The sequence below is a fragment of the Athene cunicularia genome (genome assembly GCF_003259725.1).
Source record: "Athene cunicularia isolate RWA chromosome 1 unlocalized genomic scaffold, athCun1 chr1_part1, whole genome shotgun sequence".
Taxonomy (NCBI): domain Eukaryota; kingdom Metazoa; phylum Chordata; class Aves; order Strigiformes; family Strigidae; genus Athene; species Athene cunicularia.
Genome location: NW_020799091.1, coordinates 73,259,559 through 73,268,198, shown reverse-complemented (window position 1 = coordinate 73,268,198; position 8,640 = coordinate 73,259,559). Strand labels below are relative to the sequence as shown.

Sequence of the window (8,640 nt, the reverse complement as noted above, 5' to 3'; positions counted from 1 at the left end):
TGATGATCAAAATACGTTAATTATTGTGTTAAAAACCCCCTTTCATTAAGATTTATCTTTTGACTTAAATGTGCACCCATCATAGCCTCAGGATACATGTATGCTAGTTAAAAGCATCATAAATTAAGGCATAGTCAGAAGGATCATGAAAGGAAAAAGGTAATTATTACATCGTTTAAATCTTTTGCTGGAAGTTTCTGTACAGAGACCAAAACCATTTGGAATTAATTACATCATGTGACCTGTGTGTAGCTGAATAAACCAGGGTCTGTCTTATTTTCTCACATGTGTGATCACAGGCTTTTTTAGCACCTCAGTCTTTCTTGATTTTTCTGAACCAAATAAGCTCTAACCTTCAGTTTTAAACTTTATCAAGATACAGCTGGCACTTTGAGAAAGCTGAAAGTGTATCTAAAGTTGACTGAAATTGTTCCTCATTGTAATTATAATGACTGAGGCATTAATAATCTCAGGTCCTGGTAGATTTGGCCTAAAAACTAACTGGAAGAGTATTGCCTTTTCAGAATTTCTCACTAGTTGAGGCATATTTGTAATTACAAGTGGATTATCCTGTACAAAGGACTTGTGTGAGTCTGAGCAGCAGTCCTGTGTTACTGCTTATCGATGAATTTGCACTTTGCATTGTATGGGATGTGTGTGCAGATACTGTGACCAAGACTCGTCTGTGCAAATGTATCACCTTTTCAAAAGCTGCCGTTCAATATCTGTTTAGTCACTGCATAAAAGTTATCAGTTATCTTGACTTTTTTTTTTTTCCCCCCTCCTGTTTTGAGCATTTTTTGTGATCCATATGAAAAAACTGCTTACAGAAACTGTTCCCATCTGGAATGTTGGACTCTTGAAGGACAGCTACTCAAAACGGTATTTCTGGGCAGACAGTGTGATCAAGGATGGGGACAATATAGCTGTTCTTCTTTTACTATGGACAAACTATATGAGTGGATGCCATCAGTTTGCTATCACGATCTTAGATTTCTAATAACAAGGAAAATCTCCTTGCTTGCTAGCAGCTTAGACAGCAAAATGGAGGAAGAGACTTTGTCTTCTCCTTGATGCCTGGCTGAGCCATACATAGCACAAACATCCCTAGAGACAGCTCTGGGAAAAGGCCAGGCTTGTTGAATACATGTAATTACAGGGTTTTTAAGGCGATATCATCCTTCTACGTCTTGGCCCACTGTCTGTCTGGGGCTCTGTCTGCTATCTAAAGATAAGTAGTTTTACTTGACATAATCTACACTTACTTCAAGGACAAGGGAGATTTGAAGCATGTACATGAGTGATTCCTATGAAGCAGCTGATGATCAATACTGTGTTAACAGTTTCAGAGGAGGATAAAGGATAATAATAAAAAGGCTATGCACATAGGTGATGCTTTTTTTCAGCAGCATGGCAAGACACAAAGAAGGGACTGTCAAAATTTCTGAATACAGAGAGGTGGGAAGTCTGGTTTCCAGCACTGGAGGCATTCAAACCAAAACCAATGCCAAAAAATGGTAGAGCATGGGAGAGGAAAGCAGTTACAGCTGTTCTCCTACAAGGCACCAATGCTAAAGGACACAGAAAATGTAAGCGATGTATCACATAACCTCTTCCTACCACCCACCCTCTCCCATGGTGCTCCACCAGAAACCTGCTTGGTTCCTCTCTTTGCTGATTCCAGACTGCTGAGGTATCTTCCTTGGTTTGGGATCTCTGTGTTACCTGTTGCTAAATGTAAAGAACGAGGAAGGACATATGCAGCTGAGTGTAAGAGAATAAGGTACAGGTCCTTGGGGCATGATAGACCCAATTCACTTGATCATCAGAACTTCCTCCATGATAAAACAATCAAAGCCCTCAGATATCCAGAACAGACCAGAAGAAGTGCTGCATTGTCATTAAAATTATCACAAGAGCACTATTTCCAAAAGACCAAGGGCAACAGATTGCTACTCTCTGAATCATAAAGCTGGGAGAAGCCAGAATGATGTGGGCATTTATCTTGCTTCCATTTGTTAAATTGGGAACTTGTGTTGTTAATAGTAGCAATTATATGGCTGGGAAAATTGTTGATGGCTAGGGATTGCCACAGAGATATTCTAATTGTGTAAGTCTGTAATTTACACAAAGGGTGTGTCTGTGTTAGTTAGATCAGGAGAGCGCTTTTCAGGCAGCGCTCAACTGTTGCCTGCTTGCTGAGCACGGGTTTGCATCAGGAAGGGCACCACAGGTCCTGACCTGGATTCTCTTGGGGCAGAACTAGCCTGGGAGGTGAACTGAAACAGTAACAGAGCATTAGTGCATGGGAGCAAACGTAGAGCTTATCTGAACTGAGAGTCCCAGCCACCTGTAGAAGTGCCTATGTCAGGTTCCCAGCACAAAATGAGCTCTAGAGATTGATTTCTATGAATCCAAACCATTTGTTAATGTAGCCGTGACCATTACCAGTCCTGAACAAACTACATTGAGTTGTGGAATTGGGACATTTTTGTGATAAACTCAACTCTCAATGATACTAGAAAAAGTATTTCCATGTACATAATAGAGTATATCTCCCTGACTCAGTTACCCTCAGTTTACATCTCTGCAAATGAAAGCTGGTTTTAGCCTGATGATTACAAACATACAAATGTTGGAAACTAATATATAAACATGAATGAAAGCTTCATTCATTCCAGCATAGGTTCATGAATGCCAATGGAATCAGCAATTAGCAAAAGTTTATGCATAAATATCACTTAGCACAGTACCAAGGAAAGGCTCTCACAACTGCAGTGTAGGAGCTGGAGTTGCAACTAGACTCAAAGGAGAAAAAAATTAGAAGTTAGTGAGAAAACAGGGTGTAAAAGTCATATTAAGCACAGACCTCTTCAAAAGGAGAAGCCTATGTTTAATCTCACCCAACATTTTTGTGGCAATTCAAATAAAACCACAATTATAAAGATACGCACTAGATCCACAGTATTCATGAGACTTCCATTTGAAGCCAGGTGAGAAAGGAAGAAGAGACTTTCTCCCTTGGAGTCAGAGGAATTCAGAGGTTAGAACGGTGGCAACCAAATTGTGTCATTTACAGTCTGACCCACATCAAGACAGTGTGGGCCAAGCAGTAAGAGAAACGATATCACCTTATAAGCACTGCAATTTATGTGCATTCAACAAGGCTGGCTTTTTCCCAGAGCTTTCTCTTGGGATGTTTGTGCTACATGACTCAGCCAGGGAATAAGGAGATGACAAGGTCTCTTGCTCCCTTTAGTAGTATAACCTGCTAATGAGCAAGGAGATTTTCTTTGTTATTAGAGGTCTGAGATCGAAGAGTTTACCCAAAAGAAGAAGTGGTAATCTAGACTATAGGTACCAAGCATAATTGCAGAATAACTCATGGGTCGTTACTCCACTGACACTTGCTGTATGTCAGGCACCAACTTTAACAGAACAGACTGTGTTTTTGCACTCTGTATCAGGCTGTTTGTTGTTGGCTTTCCCTGCAGGCTAGAGGAAGTCAGCTGCTGAGAGTTGCCAAATTCCCAACCTTTTAGACTTGCTTTTGCCCAAGAGTCGGTGGTGGTATTCCCGGAACATGGGCCAGCGTTGTGTAAGCCAGTTCAGCAAAGATCAGTGCCTTGTTAAAATATGCAAAAATGTCATCCAGGGCTTCTTCTTTGACATGGTATGTCAAAGATGTTGTTATGGAAGTGTTTATCCAACCAGTCAAAAATAGTAGAAAATATTTGTGGTTGAGATGTATCTTCTATAAGTGTGCCTAATCATGTGTGAGTTTATGCTTGTTTGTGTCAGATTTGCTTTTCATGGTGTGGTTTTGAGGTGTAAAAGTGTAACATCCTGAGTTTGTGGCAAGACCTGACATGGTTACTTTGTCCCTTCTACCACATCCTGCCATTGGCATATCCTTTCTCTACCACTGCTGGTGCTGAAAGATCTATAGGGTTGATTTAAAGAGTTTCCTAGCAATAACAGTGCAGTTTTCATCTATGTGGTTTCTTTTTTCATGCTGGTGCACTACCTCCAGCACTTAGCTTTGCCAGGTCACGGACTGCCTTCAGTTACAGTTGTACAACTGAGTGCCAGGCTCATGAAGACATCTTGAAAGACAGGATGGTGGTGATACGAGCAAGGAGCAAAGAAGTCTTGATCTGCATGGAACTGTGGAGCTCCTCTTCTCTGTTGCTTGATGATGGATATAAGAACCTTGCCTAAACATTAAGATTTCTTTTATTTCCATACCCTCACCTAAGGTTTTATCAAGTATATTCAAGCCATGTGAAAATATTTGAATCTTGAAAATAATTGGATGTCTTAAAATTAATGTAAGTCTGTAAGGACTGGATCCTCCACATTCTTAAGGGATGGAAGACCCCTTTCTAGAGTTCAGGAAACTAATACAGGGGCTAATACAGTTTTTCTGAGCTCATAACACTAATGTCCCTTACACAGACAAGTTGGTGACTTTTTGCTCTCTGTTAAGCAGGGAAGATTTTAATCCACAGAAAGGTATCTCCAGAGCCCTCTGATAACATCATTTAGGTGAATAGTTTGCAAATCAATTGTCCTGCTTTTCTGTTTGTTTATGTAATACTTTGATGCAAAAACATGGTTAAGTTCATTAAGCCTGCTTGCTCATGTCTTTTTTGTTCTCCTTTTGACTTTCAGTGTAATGTTACAAAAATTTTCCCCTCAGTGCTTACAAACATTTAAACCAATAGAGAATCCCCTATTTTCTGCATTTCTTAAGACACCTTAGAAACTGAGTTGTCATGTTACCAGGGTGGCAATTCAGACATTAAGAGCAATATTAGTATGGTTCACAGAGTTAAAGATGAGGTGCAGCTCTGGATAGTGAGATGGAGATAAAGTCTTTCACATATAAAATGTATTCATAATTCAGACACAAGCTCTGCCTGTTAGTTTCCTAAATTCCCATTTCCATTGGAAATGTGAAACATATTTCATTAACAGGCTCTACCACTAGGAAACATGATTTTCTCTTATTTAAATTACTTCTAATTGAAACTTAGAGACAAAGAAGTGCACAGGTGTAGCTGTAGGCAGAATAACAAAGTCCTTTCAGATGTCTTGAAACGATTTTCTGACTGTAAATCACCAAAGCTTTGTGTGACTAATGGGGCCGGAGCTCCGAGGTTAAGATTTTGCTGATTGTGCTGCCCTACTGAAGGCAATCCAGAGAAAGGGAATTTCAAAATGAAATTGCCACTACAAGGCCCGAAAAAGCTCACATTTCACCCTTTTACAGGATTTTGGTCCTCTTTTATGTACCTGTAGAGCCATGATGTCAAGCAGTGGCCAGATAAAAGTGCTCCTGGGTTTGACACCTCCCGTAGTACGCTATTATTTTTTCCGGCATGAGCAGTAGTTGCAGGCAGGTTGTGTGAGCTATTTCCAGACCTTGACTGTTCTCAAGAAAATTGCCAGCGAATAGTGAAAGACAAAGCCAAGAAAAAGGCAATTTGTTTTCTCTCTGGAATGCTTTCATATCTCTCCTCCAAGATCTACTTTATATAGTCCTAGCTTCTGTGGGTTGCATGTAAGGCTTTAGAAGTTAATTTGCTTGTAACAAGCTGAATATTTTCTGTGGAAAAGCCATTGGCTTCTGTGCTAAGGATCCAGCTGCCAGGAGCACGGAGAACTTGCAGCCTGAAGTAAATGTAGGAAAAGCAGAGCCTATATTTGAAGCACTTTCAGGCTGTGCATATAACCTTCCAGATGTGAGCTGCACATGAACTGGCAGACTATGGTCTGCCTGAGTGTGCGGGCAGCGCTGGTCTTTCCCTGTCAGTTCTGTCCTTGCAGCACTATGGCAAGGCTCCCAAGGGAGCACAGCCAGAGAGGAGGCTCTGCACTTCTGAAGGACCAACTCTAGTGTGTCCATGCTTCACTTTTGTATTTCGAGGGCCATTTTTCAATAGCAAAGAATTGAAGCCCTGAATAGATGTACCAGTTCTTAAATGAGTTATGAGCCAGGCTCTTCCCAGTGGTGCCCAGTGACAGGACCAGAAGCAATGAGCACAAACTAAAGTGCAAGGAATCCCATTTAAAAAATAGGAAAAGTGTTTTTCTTTAGTAGCATAAGGGCTATTGGATATTGGCACAGGTTGTCCAGAGAGTTTGTGGAGTTTCCATCCTGGGAGATATTCAAAAGCGATATGGACACAGTCCTGGGCAACTGGCTCCAGGTAGCACAGCTTGAGCAGGGGCTGGGACTTGGACAATCTCCAGAGCTGCCTTCCAGCCTCAACCGGCCTGTAACTCTGTGAGTCTATGAAATTTTAGCAGTCAAAACCACATGAAAGCCTGTCTGCATTGTTTGTCCAGCCATGACTACAGGTACTGTAACATACACAGATTCCTGGACTGCAGGGTCTTCAAGGAATTATACCAGTGTTTGTACAGGGCCCATAATAAGACTCTTGGGCACAGATAGTGGTAAGAACAGCAATAATTTGACCATAATGCCATCTTTAGAAATAAGTATTTGAGAAAAACTTTGGAGCAGTGTAAAAAAAACCATCTGTGCAGGTAAAAAAAAAATGTCTGTTCTGTGGAAACAGAGGGAAGGAGTGTAGGAACATCGATGCTGAGAGCAATAATCTGTGTGAAGAGGCCAGGAAATACTGCCCATGACTCTGAAGCAGCTTGCCCTTCTTGTTATTTTGTTTCTATGCAGGGCATAGACTAATATATTTTATTTTAAGACCTAGATTTTAAAATCTAATTTTCAAATAAAATGTGTTCAATATTACATGATTCATGACATCTCTGCTACATTTTCACATTCTGAATAGAAATTAGCATGTTCATGTGCACTTTGAAATCCTTCTCAGCCTGTTTAAAGGCTTGCAGGAAACATGTAATGTCAGAGCATTTTTTGTAGTTTTTTCTGGTACTTGGTGCTAGAACATCTTCCTTGTTAGAAGAAATATTCCTAAGGAGACTGATAAACTCTTGAATTAAGCAAAACATCTAACATGAGAATTAATTATTAGATGTCTAATAATTGTGTCTGGATTTGGATTTTTCCTCTTATATTAAGGCAGTGTTTCTGGACAAGGTGATGTGAACTCTTACCAGCACCTGAATAATTTCCCCAAGATAATGGTCAGCTGTGTGTTAGTCTTTATTCGATCTTAACATTATGTCTGCCACTGTCTTCTCTTACCAAGATTACTGTTGACTTCAGGCTCCTTGGAAGGAATAGCTCTTCACAACTGATGTGACTTGAGGAGACAAAATAAATCAAATTATCCTTCCAACATTTAGTTTGACCTAGCTGAAAAATAATCCTTGCTAGTGTGTTTTACCTCCCAAGCATGGAAGGTGTGTGGGCCTGGGTTGGGAGAGAGATCTCCATGGCTCTGGGCATGATTTTCTGTGTTCTGTGTTTCCTCTCATTCTACTCCAGTCTCACCTATGCTCACACACTTGTGCTTTTCTTGAATAATTTGCATCTACTAAACTTCCTGGAACATAGAACTTTTTAAATGGTATGATGTCTACACTTCTTTCTCTTTAGGAATTTAATGGCATATGGGGGCTGGGGGTGGGGGGCCAAGAGATGTATGTATTGCAGGGGAGGAAAGGAAAAAATAATGTAAGGAAAAAAGCAGTTTCTCCTGTTCAAAACTGTCATGGCAGTTGGGGGGCTTCTGAACTGGAGGCATGCGAAAAGTTCATCGTTCAGCCTAAAATCTTGCAAGTTTTCTCCTATTTTGTATTTCACATTTGGAAGTCAGTACATGCAAAAATCCCATTGTCCTAATTACAACAATTTTTTCCTGAAGAAAGAATATTTCCTAGAGATGTGTCTGTTTCATGGAAATGTTTGTTGGCAAAAGAGAGGGAGAAACATTTTTGCACCTATATTTACAAAATAAAGCAGGTAAGGTACCCCTGCCTGTAGAAGGGATTAACTCAACATGTGATAGTTTGTGCTCAGGTCAATCCAGATCAAAGGCTTTTCAGCCCAACTCGTTCTGGGTTTCTTATGTCCTAGACTTCTGTGCTATCAATCTTTGATTTAGAATCTAGACTTTAAAATCTTCTTGAATTAATAAGCTGCTGCTTATCACTGCTTTGTGTTGATTTGAAAATGCATGCTATGAAGGATTTTTTTTTTAAAGAGAATTTTGCAAGGATTTTCTTTAAAGCAAGTTTTGTTTAAAAATTGACCCAAAATTGAAATGTCCTATGGAAACCACTTCTTTCTGAGAAGGTCTGAGCCTACTTTCTGAGAGGGTCTGAGCCTACTTTCCATAAATCTGATTTTTTTTAATTTTGAGATGATGCAAAATCAATTGTTTATTTCCAGAGTAAATGACGTCTTCAAATGGGATTTCCTTCATGCCTTTGTTCCTGAATGCAGAAGGCAAAGCACATCTCCAATGCCATGAAGGCCTTATGCTTTGAAACCATAGGCCACAGATAATAGAGGGCGATGTCAAAAAATCTACTTATTTGGTGTAGAACTAGTGCATGTCTTACAAGGTTGGCATAGTGAGCAGTTATCCTGAGGATCTTATTCAGGCTCTTCCTCCAGTTAAGATGATCTCAAATGCCTTGCTAAAGATTGCTATCTTAGAAGATATATGAAATGATTTAGTC

General features: G+C 40.0%; 1 protein-coding gene across 4 annotated transcripts in view; it reads left to right on the top strand.

Annotated features, from left to right (window-relative positions):
- Positions 1–8,640, top strand: part of DHRSX (dehydrogenase/reductase X-linked) — a 142,258-nt gene that overhangs the window by 17,100 nt on the left and 116,518 nt on the right. The gene's annotated exons all lie outside the window — the stretch shown is intronic.